Here is a 16,817-nt window from a genome sequence, read left to right on the forward strand (position 1 = left end):
TTTAGTTACAATGAACTTCTACCCAGTAATGCTCTATAAAGACAACAGGAATATCCCCCCCCCCCAAAAAAAAAAAAAAAGAAAAAAGACAAGTAGTCTTCTGTAAACTGCAATTATATGTATTTTTTTCTTTTACAAAACAGGATGAGGAATCAAGAGTATTTAGATATCATCCAGCTAAATGTACATTAACATTTTCCTAGGTACGTATCTCACAGGAACCATCAGACCCTATTAAGAAATACCTGTTTTGTTTTCCAAAATGCCTCCTGAGCTGTGTGTCAACTAACTCTTGGTGTGTTGGTCTTTTCACACTCAGAGACAAGAAGCTCTCAGGAAAGGTGAAATTTCAGAAATCAGCAGTCATAGTCTTGACTGGACAGCTAGGTCACTGAACATGTCTTTGTCCTTTAGCTGGATTAGTATAAACCCTGAAACCTTAGAAACAGATCTCCAGAGCTGAGTCAGTGGGGCATCCATATGTTTTCCCTACAAAGAAAATTGCTTAAGACAAATTTTTATCTGATAAACTTGTTGGTCACACTTTTGCTAAATATGTATATGTATGATGGAATGGAAATAGAGAAAATGAAACACCTAGAAAAAGCAGATTCCCTAGAAGTACTTAAAAAACTATTCATAATTAATTATTGTGTTCACCTAGATGCTGACAGGACACAAAACAAATGAAGTGGAAAAGCTGCTTCTCCTAGAACTAGGGTATAATATATCTTAATATTTAGAAAGGAGAAATCAGAAAACAGGAGCACTGCAACAGAGCAAAGAGCTGACAAAAACAGTTATGAATGAGAAAGGCTGCATGGGCTGTAATGAAATAAGCAAGGAAACTGGCTGTGAGGTTGAGGAGCTATGAGGCTTCCTGTAATGTGAGATACTTGGTCAGGACTGGTATGAGACCCTCGTCATTCAAACGGTAATCCCGAGTAAATCTTTCTAATCTATCACACACCCTCCCAAGTGCTGGTGATAGAAGAACTGATATCACAGACAGATTTTCAAAAATGTAAATACAGGTATATAAATAAAGGAAAAGCTGATTACAGAAAGATACCTGATAGCTTTTGTCTGAGACTCAAGTTAAAGTGTATAAATAATTCCCATAGCATGATTGCACAATAAAGTAAGAAAATTCCTCAAGGAGAATGTTATATATTTCATTTATTATACATCACTCTTATGTTTACAACTGAAATACATCTTTCCTTGGGGACTGTACCATCATTTATTTTAAATCAATGTTTAAAATTAAATGGTAATCCTCAAGAGAGTGGAGATTCTTCAGCTGCCAGCCCTTCCAATTGGAAATCTTTCTTTCATGTTTCTATTTAATACTCAATCCAGGGTTTGAAATTAATTAAAAGAGATACTTTTTATAATCTTTTGATTATTAGCTTCAAAGTTTTTTTATTATTATTATTTTAAATACAGAATGTTATAATAACTTCATCTTTTAGCAGTAAATCCAAACTTATTAGATGTGCAAACTGCATTATCTTCTGACCAATAATCAAAGAAGAAGGGTCTGTTGGAGGCAAATTACAGGTTCTTGCTTAGGAACAGTCACCTGATATGTAACTAGTGCATTTATAGTGTTTAATTGCAGTTTCCTATTATTCAAATCAAATATAAGGGGAAACTGTTAATAGGATGCAATGTTTAATGTCACTCAATGCATTGTTTTCGTGCATCTTAGGACAGAGCTTTATCTTGTGATATTCAATGGCTATTTTACCTGTGGAAGGTACTCTTTTGCAAACTAATCATATAGACTGAGAACTGCAACACAGGGGAATACAGACACACCCTCACCGTCTACAGGGTTCAGATCTGGCATACATATGGAGGCAGGAAATCTGCACTACAAATGTTTGTCATCTATTCATGTTTTCATCTCCTATTAGCATCCTGACCCTCTCATAGCATGCCTGACCTGGTGTTTTGCTTGCAAAAGTTACATGCAAGAAATACAGGAGTTCAGCAGCTAGAACTAGCAATACAATGCATTTCATCACCTTCACAGATTTCAAAAGGAAAAGAAGAAATAAGACACCTGGCTGATAAAAAGACATTCCAAATCAGTGGATGCATAAGGACCAAAGTCTACTATGCCCAAAGTCTACTATGTCCATGTTCTAGATTATTTCAGCTTTAGCTCTTTCATGGGTTACGGTAGAGACCAGAATTAGCTCCTAAGTATGAATCATAGCATCATAGAATCAGAACCACAGAATGGTTTAGGTTAGAAGGGACCTTGAAGATCATCTAGTTCCAAGAAGGGACCTTAAAGATCTTCTAGTTTCAACTGTCCTGCCATGGTAGGAATACCTTTCACTAGATAACCCTGAGATCTGCTTTGTTCTGTCCTGCTCTTACACATTCATGAGGTCTCAACTGTCATTCAGGGGGCCTACAAAGACACTCATCTTTGGTGGCAGAGGCAGGGATTTACAGAATATTTTATTTACAGGATTAATCCAAGTGCATACCTGCCTGCCTAGATATGCTTTTAAACCCTGCACCAGAGCTCTTCACTGAAAGGAGAACATTGCAGTGAATCTCACTGTGGGCTCAGGCTCTCCTTTGGATAGGGTTTTCTACAGATCATGGCTTCTCCTAAACATAGTATTGGTATTTTTAGACAGCTCTGTAGCTAGTGGTGTGGACTGAGAGTGTTCAGGTGATGGAAATCTTTATTCAACAACCTACTCTGAGTCTCCTCTTAACCTTTCATGTGAAGCAGAGTCTGTATGTACATTTATAAAGACAAAGCAAGGAGAGTATGAGGCTGCAGGAATGCATGCCATTCCCGTAGGTAAGAGACTAAAAAACCCGCACTCTGATACAAAAGTCTGCTAATGAGGTCATACTTCACTCGGTGCAACTGGAAATACAATTTTCTGATATTTAAGGAAAACTGTTAATATAATAAGACTTTTATCAAAGATTAGTTTGAAATGAAAGTTGCTAATAAGATAGGATACAAAGTAACTAGAACAGTAAGGGTAACATATTGGAACAGCAACTTTCATATCATTTGAAGACTTTTGTTCTTTCATGTCACATTAGTGACTTTCATATACCTTTTTGCAATTTTCATATGGTATTAGTGACATTTGCGTCTTAGGAGCAACTTTTCATATATGCTCTCCGAGAGACTTTTGGCATGTGCTGGCAGCTTTCATATTTTATTTAGGATTTTAACTTACTGTCAAATGTTCTGTTTCACAAAGATGAAAAGGAAGTCATTGATGCTGCACTATTTAAACTTCTTAATAAAAGGGTGGATAACAATAGTTGCAGTTTGAGAAAAAGAAAATCCTGTACCTCTGCTGCATTTTGGGGAGCAACCCGTGTGGTCCCTGAAACTTGCAGCTATGCAAATGGAAAATTAAATTTTATGGTCAATTAAGACATTTCACAGGAAAGCAGCCTCTGAAACCCTCCCAGAAAGTAAAAGGAATCAGAAAGTTGCTGTTTTTTTTTTTTCTTTCTTTTTTTTTTTCTTCTTTTTTTCTTCCCTTGAGCAGACTATTCATCCCACTGTAAGACTGCGGAGTGAATGAATGATGGAATATTTGACTGATGTAATTTATGGTGCTCTGTATGACAGCCTATTTCTGAGTGCTTGAGGTTTTTACAGTCTCTGGTAGTAGTACCTGCTGCTGAAACAAGAGATTACTCTCCTTGGACAGACAGTAATTTAATAGTACAACTGTGTAGCTAGCCACCTCCTACTGTATTTCACCACCCACTCCAGTCAGCTTTTGATAGATAGGCCTCAGCACTTGGAATATGAAGCACAATGTATCCTGCTCACAGTCTGAGGAGATACATCAAGGGTGAAAAACTGGAAAGAAAATAAATAAATAAAAGTGCTAAGCACTGTTTCTTAGTTATGTCTTTTTTACTGAAAATACAGAAGGAAAGGACAAAGTGCTGCACTATATATTGAGTGTTGTTAGCTTTTCAGGCATGTGGTCAACACTGGTAAGATTTTTTGTCTTGTTATTTTATTTTATTTTATTTATTTTGTATTTGACCACAAAGTCTTTTCAGTTCTCTATAAAGATATATTTTAGAACCAACTGAGAAGTGTAATTGTACCTTCTAACTAGTAAAAAAGAGTGTACCTACTCTGTGCATAAGAGTAAGGGGGTGACTCAGGTTGATATAAGAGCTTTATCCTTCCTGGAGCCACCACCCCATGTTACAACTGTCAGACCTGGGCACATGCACAGGCATTCATTCAGCCGGTCTCCCCTTGCCCAGGAGATAAGGGGAAGCATTTTCCAAAGGATCAGGCTCCTCACCGATGACTGCAGAAAGGCTACAAAGGCTGAAGATACTAACAGGACATTGGAGTTTCTCTGACAGTAGATGGGGCCTGTATCACCTTTCCAGCCACTGCTGTTTCCATAAGAGGGTGAAAAGGTGCTGAGCAGAGACTGACAATGCTTAGGGAGCAGATGCTGAGGAGGAGTGGCAGGTAACTCTGAGGTGCCTCTCACAGCAACGTATTTTTCCATTAGAGAGCCCCAGAGCTGAGCTCCTGTGGTAGGATGGGGGTAGTAGTAGCACAGCTCTGCTGGATCACTTCTCTCTTCTGCCAGAGAGCCTTCAAACCCTATAATCCTCGAGTTACAAGCAAACCTGCGCAGTGTGCTGTTGGAGACGTGCCATCATACAGGGAAGAATCTTAGATTCACTGGGTCAGGGAAAAAAAGAAAAAGAGGCTCTGTAATTGCTGATGCACTCATGGCCTGGCAGGGAAGACCTTGGTCCTGGCCTCTGTTTTGACAACTCACCCACTACATTCTCCAATGACTGCTTAAAGAGCCTACGGAGGTTTCCTGGTTGTGGTAACAGCAAAAACACCCATCTCCAACTACTACTTCATGTTCCTTTTCCTTCTTGAAACTACTTAATTCTATCCTTTCCAGTCACACTACAGGAGAAAAAAAAATATAAAAAAATAAAAAATAAAATAAAAGTTTTAGAATAGCCAGGGGAGCTTCCCCAGTGAAAATACCTCCATGAATATCTATTCATGGTAGGATTTGCTCTCCTTTTGCCATTCTGTGAATATTTCTGTGAATAAATTCTTATCAATCCTTCCTCCACCTTTTTTTTTTTTTTTTCTCTTTGATTTTGTCTCTTGGCCCAATGTTCAAAAGGAAACGAATATGCTTTTTCATCTCTTGTACATGCACACACACACACACACTCACAGACATATCAGCAACCAATTAAGAATGGGACAGACCAGAGTAAAAAACACTTTGGCAGCTGCAGGTATAATTTGATACTAATAAGAAGGTGAAGGAAGATCCAGCAGCATTTATTCTCTAAGGACACCATCCAGCATCAGCAGATTGCTTCTGTGAGGATTCCAGTGCTCACATGCCCCGCTGAACCCAGGTGCATGAGAGGGCTCCCAGGTGCCCTTAGCAGCCCGCAGAATCAATCCTGACCCCTAGCACTGCATGGGAAGACTGGCTCTCAGCCATCAGGGAGACTGCTATCAAACAGTCCTCACTGGATAAGAATTGGGTTAAGTCTTCAGCCTCCTGTGGATGTTGAGCTGTGATGTCCTTACACAGGGAAGCAGTTTCAGGCTAAGAAGCACTGAGCACCTAGTCTAGGTAGGAGGAAAAACAGGAACTTTTTGTTATATATATATATATATATATATATATATATTTTTTTTTTTTTTTTTTTCACAGACCTCTTCTCTGCTTATTAGGAGGTTCCACATCCTTGGGGCTGTGGCCTGGTCTCACAGAGCTGGCGAGCACTCTGTACAGTGTCTGCTGATAAAGTCCCTGTTCCAACTCTGACTCCTCAGATCCTGCTTATAACACACAAAATAGGTTTTTGCACCTTCCTACCCATATTATGTTTGATACTGCATTTCCCAATGCTACTTCTTAGAAACCTAGTTTTTCCCTGCTGTCTTTTTGCACTTTCCAGCCTGTATCATGTTTTTTACTGCTGCTGTCCCCTCAAGATGTCCTTGAACCCTCATAAGATCTTTTATTTCTTTTATTTTTTGCTTCCTAATCCATAGCTCTTTTCATCTCCATGTTAATGTTCTCCTATATACTTTCCTGTGTGCCCCAAAGCCCCTGACTGATTTCCAGGTTTCTGATCACAATATTCTTTCTCAGTTTCTCTTATAACTGCTAAAGGAACAAAATCCATGCCCAGCTCCTCCATCTTACCACTTCAGCTATTCACCCGCTGTCCCTTCCCTACTGCAGGGAAGTTTTAAGAATTAGAAAACTGTGTTGATACCGTCTTTTTAGTATCAGATTCACTGTTACTTTAGGAGAACAATAACAAAACTGCAAGTCTTAAAGCAGACTTGATCTGTTTAGTCACTGCATGCTAGCAGAGCCTTTTAGATTGGTACTATACTTTCCAAGGAGTATTCTCCAGTATACTCTCTAGGAATATTAGGAGGGATCAAATGTCAATTGCTGAGAGAGTAATATCCTTGATTGTTTTATTTAATCTTTTAGATTATTTTTTTAATTTATTTTATTTAAGGTGCTTATTTACATGCAAAATAGTTTTAAAAACTGAACCCTGTTAGCCACAGGGCTGCAGGCACCAGCAGGCACCAGGAAAACAATAAATGCATTATATTTCCTGGCCAGTGGCTCTTAAGTTTGACTTGACATGATGAGCAGCAGGGTCTAGCCAGCAAGTCACATCTCCTAAATTTGGCCTGCCTAGGGAAGCAGCTAACATTTCTGCCAGCTTTAGGGATCTTTGATTTTTTTTTTTTTTTTTCTCTCAGTGTTAAGTGCCTTCTTCAATAGGTTTCCTAAGGAGAACAGGGATGGTTTTCATGTCACCTGGATCTCTGAGAGAGGGTGCTTACCAGGCTGGGTCATATTTAGTATGGCAGTCCAAATAAAACTGTCCACCCCAAAAAAATCTTGTTTGTGGCATCAAGAAAGCACAAGTTTCTCAGTGTTAGTCCTCTCCATTTTCATATTAAATGAGATTTCAAGGTGAAGTGTCACCCTTTGTTTATATCAGCTTTACTGATCAGCATATGAGCACCACAGTCTGTGGCTTAACCACCAGTGAGAGGTTAGGATTGTGGCTGGGTATTAGCAATGTGAAATGACACTCAAGTAGCAATGAGAAAAAAATATTCATCTGACTTCTATGAATATTTGTGGTGTTTCATACTTCCTGACATTCAAGGAACAGCTTGATGAACTTATATTGCTGCCATCTGAGCTCAGGAATGTTGCAGTAGGATGCAGCATGATGTCACTGACACCGTGTTGGTTGTACTGGAGAAATACTGCTCTGTTGGCCAGATACATTAAAGGGATACCTGAAAAGGGCTGCTCAACCTTACCTCCCTCTGTTTTAGAGTGCTAGCATGTTTCCTGAAGCTCTCTATTCACAAATTTATTTGAAATCCATTTTGTAATGAGCCATCAAGTGATAAATCCTAATGTTCAGACTAAAATGCATTGACAGCAGATGTTGTTGTTTACTATTATTTTTATAAAAACACATTTTTTAAAAAAAAGTCTGGTCTCTTCTTGTTTGTTAAAAAAGAAAATGCTGATAAATAGTATCTGAAAAACATCCATAAATTTTAGAAAATACCCATTTAGTTTGCAAAAATTGAGCCCCTCAGGTTATCTGCCAATGATCCTTTCCTCTTTCTTGTTCTCTCTCTGTCTCCTGTGATCCCTCCTGTTCCTGCTCTCTGCTACCAGTTCAGACAGGGCAGGAATGCCCAATAAAATACTTTTATGTTGTTTGAAGTGATGTGCCATCAAAAGTTCATGGTACTTGAACATTTTCAGCTTTGACTTTCTACGTCCTGCTTGTAACTCTTGGTTCTCATTGCTGTGTGAATTTTTAAACCCTGAAAGCATAAAGTTTTTTTTTTATTTATTATTTTAAAAATTATTATTATTTTCCTTTTATTTATGATTACAAACACAAAGAAAACAGTATAAAATCCTCAAGGAGCAGCTGCTCTGCAAGGACATTATGAGTGCCCATGGTACTGCTGCAGCCTGAGCATCTGTCACTCAACAAATTGCCTTCTTGCCCAACCAAATCCATTGTGCAATCAGAGTGGAGAAAGCACTTGTTTAGAAAGGTTTATGGGCTGACGTCTGTTTGAATGAGTAACATCTGGACTAGGATGGGCAGGTTGTACATTCATGTTTAACCAAGTCAGCACATCTTAATAGCAAAGAGTATGTTTTAACTGAAAGGAAAACCCCAACAAAAATCTTGAAATGAATGTCACCCCTTCCCCATTTTAAAAATCACGTTATTTTCTAATTTTCAGTTGCAAAGAAATCCAGCTTTCATATAAGTGCATAAATAATCCTTAGAGGTCATGGCTTATCATTCATAAAATAACCACAGCAGGTATTTGAAACAAATACCATGTTAATTTTGTTGGATATGCTAAGCAAATCACCTTTTCAGAAACAAACAAACAAACAAACAAAAAACAACAAACAAACAACAAACTCAACCTATCAAAAATTGTATCATTGACGGAACTGGGGATTTAATGAGGCTTTCATTTATACGGACACAAACAGATTCAGTTATAATATGAACATATCTCAAAATATATAGCATAAATAATATTAAATCAAGCTAAAACTGTAAGTTTTAGAGAAAAAAGGTTTTAAAATAATTTACTTTTTTAATGGCCTGAGATAATCTCAGATGTACCGGTTTCATACTGGTTTCATACTGGTGTAAATCTACTGATCTTAGCATTGTTAATCAAATTCTAACTCCTTAAGTAAGACTAATCAGTACTAATTAGGGAAGTTTATTACTGTACTTTCACATTTAAAGATTACCTTTTCAATCCTTATTACATATACAGAAGTCACTTTCTTAACACATGCCATCACAGTTTAAAAAGTACTCAGCAGAGTGATTTGTCTGTTTCATATTTTGGCTTTGTTGTTGAAATATTTTCATTTGCTTTTGCTTTGAAGTGCAGAGCAGCACCCTTTCACTCACCCACCATTTTTGAAGGCAAAATGTAAATCACAAGAATTTATTTTCTTTGCTAACAAACATTTCTTCTTGAGGATTTTTATCACCTTTACACATTTATATCTTTTTTTAAAATATTTTTTATTTTTTTCCAGACACAAATTATATCAGACTATTATGAGAATTCCCAGAGGAATTTTGCCTTCATTTACAGAGCAGTTCCAATGAAATTCTGACAACGTTATACTTTTCTCCATTTTTTTTTTTTTTAAGAAATAAAGAAAAAATGAGGGTAAGATTGATTGTTAAACCACTAGCTGATGATCTAATAGATCAATGGTTGCTTTCATACTTGAAGACGTCCCAAGGTATATTATATATATATATATATATATATGTATATATATATGTATGTATATCTCTCCCCATATACCACATGTACAGACATAGAACTCACCTAACCCCTTTGCCCCCATAAATCTTTTACTTTAAAATAAAGCCCACAGTTTCTTTTCCACCAAAAGTTTTTGCAATTCCACACTACAGATTATGAGGTACTTTTCTGCAGAGCTCTGATCAGCAGATTTGATATATGGATTTAGATCAATTTTTTCTTATGGCAAATCTATATGTTATTCTACTTCTTCATTTGGTACTATTTGCTGAGTGGCTGTTACTTGGGAGCAAAGGTCAGTATCTTGCTGTTGGAGCAGCGGAGTAATCTTTTACTCCTCATAAGGGTAGTCAGAGATATTAAATCACAGTTGACGTACCTGAAGCACAGCAACTTCATCCATATTTTATCTGCTGTAAATTTAATACCACAGCACTTTTTAGGGTGATGTATTTATTAACTGGCTGGGGATGAGCAGTACAGAAATTCAGTTTGTTCAGGAAAATAAAATGAAGACACTCTGACAAGTTTATGAAGTAAGCACAATAGCTATTTATTACTTTTTAAACATGCAGTGCACCTAAATGTTTTTAGCAATGTTTGCCCAAATAAATGAATAAAGCTTCCCAAATCATCTCTGTTTACTTTTATTTTGAATTTTAATAAAGTTTTTGCTTTATTTTTAAAAGCACATCCTAGCTTCCTTCAGAATAAAATGCATTCTTTATGGAAATAAACACAGCTAAGTGTTCAGATAAGCTGGAGAAGGGCATTCTGGGAAAAGAAACAAATCATTCACAGCCCTGTTGTATATTAATCCCATCTTTTCCATTTTTGGTTCTAATTTATTTTGTTCTTTACATCCTATCACCACCAAAATAAATGAAGCCATGAATACAATAACTTTTAAAATGCAAGTACCCGCCTTCTACTTGGCTTCTATTGCATTTGAATAGCACTTATTATTTTGACTTAGTATTATTCTTTCAATTTCTCATAGTAAATAATTCACATGGTTTTTTTCTTTCCTTGGAACCATGATATGCTTATGTTTTCATGCAATTAAAAAAAATAATCTAGATCTTTTCATCCTTCATTAAGTTTGACTCCTATCTCTTTACAACACAGTAAAGAAAAATGTTCAGTTGTTAAAAAGCATGCTACAATGTCAAAAAAACAACGATTACCTTACTGACTCTGTCATATCGAGTATTTATGATTTTATTGGTGATCATAGAAACCCAATGCCCACAGTCTGGGAAAACTCAGTTTTAGCCACCCCAGCAACATGATAAACGTGGTATTGTGGGCTCACAAATTGCACTTACATCAGAGGCAGAACTCAAGAACACCAACGGTCCGGTCGTCCATTCTGTTTCATTTTCTTCAGTGATGTGGGACTGTGTGTTCCCTGAACTTCAGAGGGACATTCTCTGCAAACCAAATGTCTTTGATTACTTATGTGCTTTAGATGCCATTTCTTCACAGAGCTATTATTTCTCCCTCACTTTTTTTTTTTTTTTTTTTAATGTTTGTTTATAAAAAGGACAAGCCAAGTGGTTAAATGATTACAACAGATCTCTACTACTCTTTTGGCTGCAGGTTTTCTTTCCTTGGGACAGCCCATCAAAAAGTAACTACATCACACTATGTAGCTTCTTGTTCTTTGATTGCTGCATCATCAAAAATTCTATTCTTCAGGTTTTTGGAGATAGGACACCAAACAGTAAGACATCTCTCTTTAACTCTACCCATGCTGAGATGGGTAATTAGGTAACTCCTGAGTTGTGCCACAAAGACAAGAACAGAAAGTGAAATCCACAGGAAGGATTGCCATAGACTCCAATTTACCTTGGAAAGTCTAGAATATTTTTCATTTTTTCAGCTTCCAAGTTTGTGCAGAGCAAGTCTCATCTCTCTCTCTCTCTATATATATATTTAATGGAGGTGACACTGTGTTGTTCTCTATCCCTTCCACAGATCCTCACTGCAGGCCCACCTCCATACTCTTGCTGTGCAGTGCTTACTGCAATTTATTTCCAAAGGACCTATATTATTAAGTACAATCTCTGACTTCCACATTCTTTTTTCCTTTCCTTTCAACTTCCCTGACCCATTTCACCCATTCTTGCATCCTCTCCAAATTTCTGGCATATTTTTTCCTGCCTACATCCTAGTGAAGAACTTGGCAGCACACTGAGGCCACCAGGAGAGTGCACTTTGGTTTCAAGGGCTTTGGATTACCAGCTAAGTTTCCACGACTACGACCACTCTGCTGTAAAGCTCTACATGAGTATTATGCTATGGAAAGCATCACAGCAGAGGAGCTGGGTGGCTCCACAGACTAAGAGCAGAAGGCTATAACAGCATATTTACCTGCCAGTCAGAAAACGGAAACTGTGGGGCAAAATTTCCACAAAATAAGCCCCAGTACTTCAACTGTGCAAAGGGAAGGCAAAATAGGAGAATTTTGCATTCTGGCCTGACATACCAACAAAGAGTACTGGCATGGAATAATAGTACACAATAATAATAGTAATAATATTTGTACATAATTTATCATTACACACTACACACTCAGCTCAAATCCTGGTGCCATGCCATTCTGTTCCAGCTCTGTATCCTCCTCTTGCTATACTCTTTTTATTGGCTTACACAGGCTGTGGAAATTCATTTTATTCTAATTTGGAACCTTTGAGGAAAGGCTGAAAAAGCATGTACTACTCCATAGTCATTAAAAATCTCAAATGACAGTATTTCATCCTGCTTTTGAGGCTAAAATATTAGGCTTTGAAACATGAATCACACAGCTTAGTTGAGACTGTGAAGAAGCTTAGGATCAGAGCTTTAGTTAAAAATAAGCTTTAATACATAAAGCTGAGGAAAAGGGAGCATAGAGGATACCTCAGAAGTCAAAGTACAGCTACTGAGCAACTCTGAATTTGTGTATGCCATACTGCTCTGTTTTTAATTCAGAAACTGTTGGGCTTCACCAAAGGTGAAGGTGGAGAAACAGGGATAGTTTAGAGATAAGTGTTGGGTATCATGTAAGGGAAACAATGTCCGATAAGTCCTAAAGAGTTAACAGTGAGTCCTAAAGAGTTAACAGTTAAGAGTTAACAATGTATTTCAGCCTGGAGAAGAACAAAAGATATATGGTTTCACAGTCTCCCCTCCCATAGCTTTTTTTTTTTTTTTTTTCTGCCTTCCCCCCATCCCCCCTTCACTTTTTTTGTTTGTTTGTTTGTTTGTTTGTTTTCCCCTGGCCTTGTAAATCCTGTATTGGCAAGCAAGAATGAAGTGTTAAAAAAAACATCTTCTGAGATGTCCGTACTACAATAGTCCTTACACTGTCATGAGATGCCACTTCCCCTGAATCCTCTGTCATCTAAATGCAGTCTGAAGACAAACTGTGCAAGGACATCTCAGTTTACACATAGAGAAGGAAAAAAAAAAAAAAAAAGAAAAGATGAAAAACACACCTTGAATCCTTGAATCTTGGCTTAAGGAGCTGTACTATCAGTACTCAGTCTCATAGGACTGAGTCACTCAATCTGGGTTGATCCTGGATTAACTATAATTTGCAGTACAATGGGGTTTGTTAGTGTCACTCGTGGTCTCCTTCTGGGTATTTGTTTGAACAGCGCTGGCCCTGTTTCTTGCTATTGGCCCTTGCAAGAGTTGTGTGGAAAGGCTACTAGGAGTCTGCAGAGGGGAAAGCCATGTTCTACACTCTAGAGAACTGAATTTCTAAAGTTCAGTTAGCCCCCGAGGAAGTCTATGGTAAAACAATAATCATCACCTTGCTCCCTTCCCAGCCATTGGAGCACAGGTCCCTGATTATCAGGCTGGCTGCAGGGTGTGGAGGTTATGCAGCCACTTAGACCTCCTTCTCAGCCAGCGCCACTCAGCTTCTTAACATAACAGCGTGATGCCACCTGATTCTAGGGCTGAATTTAAAAATAGTATCCATTTCCTTTTTTTTTCTTTTCTTTCTTTTTAAGGCAAACTTCTCTGATTTACATTGATATATTTATAGTGTAAATCTAGGCAGCACAATCATAATTTAGGGAGAATACCTGATATGCAACACTGATCATTTCTGCAATAGGCAGCCCATTGTTCATAAAACAGGTACCAGAAAAGCTGTGGCAAAAGAAACATTTAAGTATCCAGCTTTCCGATCTCAACTCCATTTGCACTTCGCTACTTGGAGTGAGGTCCTACAGAGAGGAGAAAGGGCTTAAAGGCACAGTCCTCAGACAATAGCACTCTCAGAACGGTTAATTATAGCACAAAGCCCTAAGAAACTTAAGTGGATTTTGCATGGCTTTATGGAAAGTGGAAACTATTCTCTTTACCATTTGCCAAACCACACACACATTACAGCATAGCGTCTAGAGTTTCAGAGCTTGTGCAAAACCAGGTTACACATCAGTTTCATTATTTCACTTGCTATGTGAAAGCAAGACATAAAAAAACTCTTAAAAAAACATGATCATGTCCAATATGCCCTATGTCGCAGACACCTGGTATATTCTCCGTAACTTCTTTCTTGATGCCAGGTCATATTATGTTTCTACAATTCACACCAGAAAGGGAAACAAAACTTCTGTTGAAAGGTTTCCAAGTGGTCTCCTCAAGGGAAAACCTTTCCCTGCCACACACACACACTAATACACACCCTCCCAAGTGAAACAAGAGGGAAAATGACTATCGTGACCGACTGTCTAATATTTGTGTCCTTGCCAACCACTAAGGTTATGCTTGTGATCTTTCACCCAAAAAGGGTGACCACAGAGGAGACTACAAGTTGGGGTGGTATTTGTATTGCTTTCTTTCTTTTTAGATGTAAGTAAGAGTCAGAGTAAAAATTAAGGTTCTGAATATTATGGTTTCAAGATTTACAGTGGAATAGAAGAGAGAGGGAAAAGAAGGCCAGAAAGCTAATAGGTAGAGACATAGTTTATGGAGAGACAGGGTGTTTTTAGGAAGGTCAGTGTTGCTGAATAAACCATGCAGCCTTCATTAACAAACTGCTAAAACTATTAAAGAGTGAGACTGCTGTCATCCAAGAGACATTACCATAGACCGTATTTCAGCTTAGATATGCGGGTAGCAGATGTACGGATGGATAGGGAAAAGGTGATGAAGAGACTAAAATCGTTGTCCTGCAAAAACTTACACGTATGCCTAGCTTCATAAAATATAAGTAATCCCACTGAAATCTTTATGGGCAAAAGGGCTACTCTCAGTGAATAAAGCTAAGCTCTGCATATGAAGCTTTTCAAGACCATTATTTAGGTGTGACAGGGTATCAGAGGAGATATCTGTTTGAGAAGGGACCAACAGGGAGTTGAGACGCTCAACCACAAACTCTTTTAAGGTATATGTGATTCACAGAAGCATAGGGATTAAAACTGGTAGCAGACTGTAGGCACCCAAGAGTTTGCTAACTAGATAGGCTTCTTATAGCTCCCCAAATAGACACTGGTTGTTGTATATGTAAATAGAACAGTTATTTTGGTTAAATAGAGCTTAACTGTTTCTGATACAGTCATTTATTTGTCAAGTCTGCTTTATGTTAATTTAATTATAAGAAAATTGAAAAGTGTGAAACATAGCTAAGCCCTTAAGGCCGGTTAATCTATTTGGATTGTAACAAATATAATTTTTATTAGCTCAGCCTATTTGGATGGTAACGAGTCTAACCTTTCGGTAGACATTACAGACTCTGAATTATAGTCTATTTTATGTAAAACCAGCATTTAGTTCAATAAAAGGAAAGTTCTTTTATCTGTCATTGTGTTAAGGAATTGCTGTATTAATGAGGATGCAGTAGGTACTGTGACCATTTTCCAGAAGTAATGGTGTCCATGCCTGCCTTTCTGGGTATGCTTGGAAAAATGCCCAGGTAAGTCAGTGTGAAAATAATAAATCAGGATGTGGGGATTTTTTTTTTTTTTCCTGAAAATTACCATAGTGAATAACATTGTTACTTGCATGATGAAAAAAATAACCATGATAATATCTTCCTACTAACTGGAAGAAAAGCAAAACAAACAAACAAACAAACAAACCAAAACAAAACAACAACAACAAAAAAAAACAAACAGAGCCTCTAAGTTAAATTGGCAAACAAACAATACAAATACCTGTGGAAACTTCTTAATTTCTAAGAAAAAAATAATTTCACATTTCACATAAATTAATTAATAGCTTTAGACTTCTTCAGACAAAAACGATCCCATTCCCACTCCAAGTTTTCACATTTTTAAATAAATGCAAAACACCCTACAAAACTTCTTCTCATGCTACCATTCTGCAACTTCTGACTTCTTTTTAGAAGTAGAAATTAGGCTTTCTCTATATTTCAGAACACTTTTTAAAATTCAGATTACTTAAAAAAAAAAAAAAGAAAAAAAAGAAGAGACATTCAGAAAACCCCAATGGGAAAAGCAAAACAAAAAAACTTGTGAAACCTGTGAAAGTGCGTGATTCACCAGAAGACTTCCTCAAAAACTGGTTGTGGTATGCTTAGGTGGAGAGATTCAATGTTTATGTGTGTAAGAAAGACATACATTTCCAGAGTATATATAAAGACATCATGCTGTATAAAGAAAATATTGTTTGTTAACGTGCTCCTGGGGTTTTCTTTCCATTTCTCATGATGAGGATATTGATGGGCTTGCTGAGCATTGATCAACTATTTATAACTGAACCCAGAATGTGGTCTTATTAATGCCAATGCAGAAATGTTAGGCCCATTATTACAGAGGAGAAAACTTTCCAAATATGCCTTTCTCCACCCTCTCCCTTGACATTTTTAAAGGTTTCACTAAAAAAAAATAAAAAATGTTGTGACCCTGAGTGTGCTTCTCAGTATAAGGCAGAGATTTCACATTTTTATGGAGAATTTTGAATTTTGCTGCTATACAAGACCCAGTGACAAGTGTAAGAAACTAATGGAGAACAATTGATACTTGAAATGATTTTAAAAATTTCCTTATTTTTTCAAATTTTCCAGAGAACACAGGCATCTTTGTGATAACCAAGGAAAATTTAGAGGTATGAATAATTTGGCTTCTCAAAAAGTCTTAAGAGGGAATGTTAATTTGATTAAATTTTAAGGACAATAATAATGCAAAAATTACTTGAGGGTGATGAAATAAATATTTGAGTATGAAAATGTCAGTACATTCAAACAGTTGTAATTCTGATACCCATATGTTTCATAGGAATAGTTTTAAAAATCTATATCTAAGAAGGTGTAGTTTTTAGAAGGATAATCCTCATGTGAACAAGGCTTCTGAGGATTTGTCAGGTTTTGGAGAGTGTGTAGCTAAAAGTGATAGATTTTGTGTGTGTGTGTTTAGGTGGCAGGAAGGGAAGA

The 16,817-nt window shown here is 37.2% G+C and overlaps 1 protein-coding gene across 14 annotated transcripts in view; it reads right to left on the bottom strand.

The window, feature by feature from the left end:
• LOC311433935 (proprotein convertase subtilisin/kexin type 6-like) overlaps window positions 1-16,817 on the bottom strand; it is a 412,148-nt gene that overhangs the window by 55,977 nt on the left and 339,354 nt on the right. For 11 of the 14 annotated variants that reach the window (XR_014691071.1, XR_014691072.1, XR_014691073.1 and 8 more), the window contains one exon: window positions 10,753-10,857. The exons of the other annotated variants lie outside the window; for them this stretch is intronic. The gene's annotated coding sequence lies outside the window, so the exon portion shown is untranslated. The remainder of the gene's footprint in view (window positions 1-10,752; window positions 10,858-16,817) is intronic. 14 annotated transcript variants of the gene reach the window in all.

The sequence above is a fragment of the Aythya ferina genome, assembly GCF_964211825.1.
Source record: "Aythya ferina genome assembly, chromosome: 1".
NCBI classification, from domain to species: domain Eukaryota; kingdom Metazoa; phylum Chordata; class Aves; order Anseriformes; family Anatidae; genus Aythya; species Aythya ferina.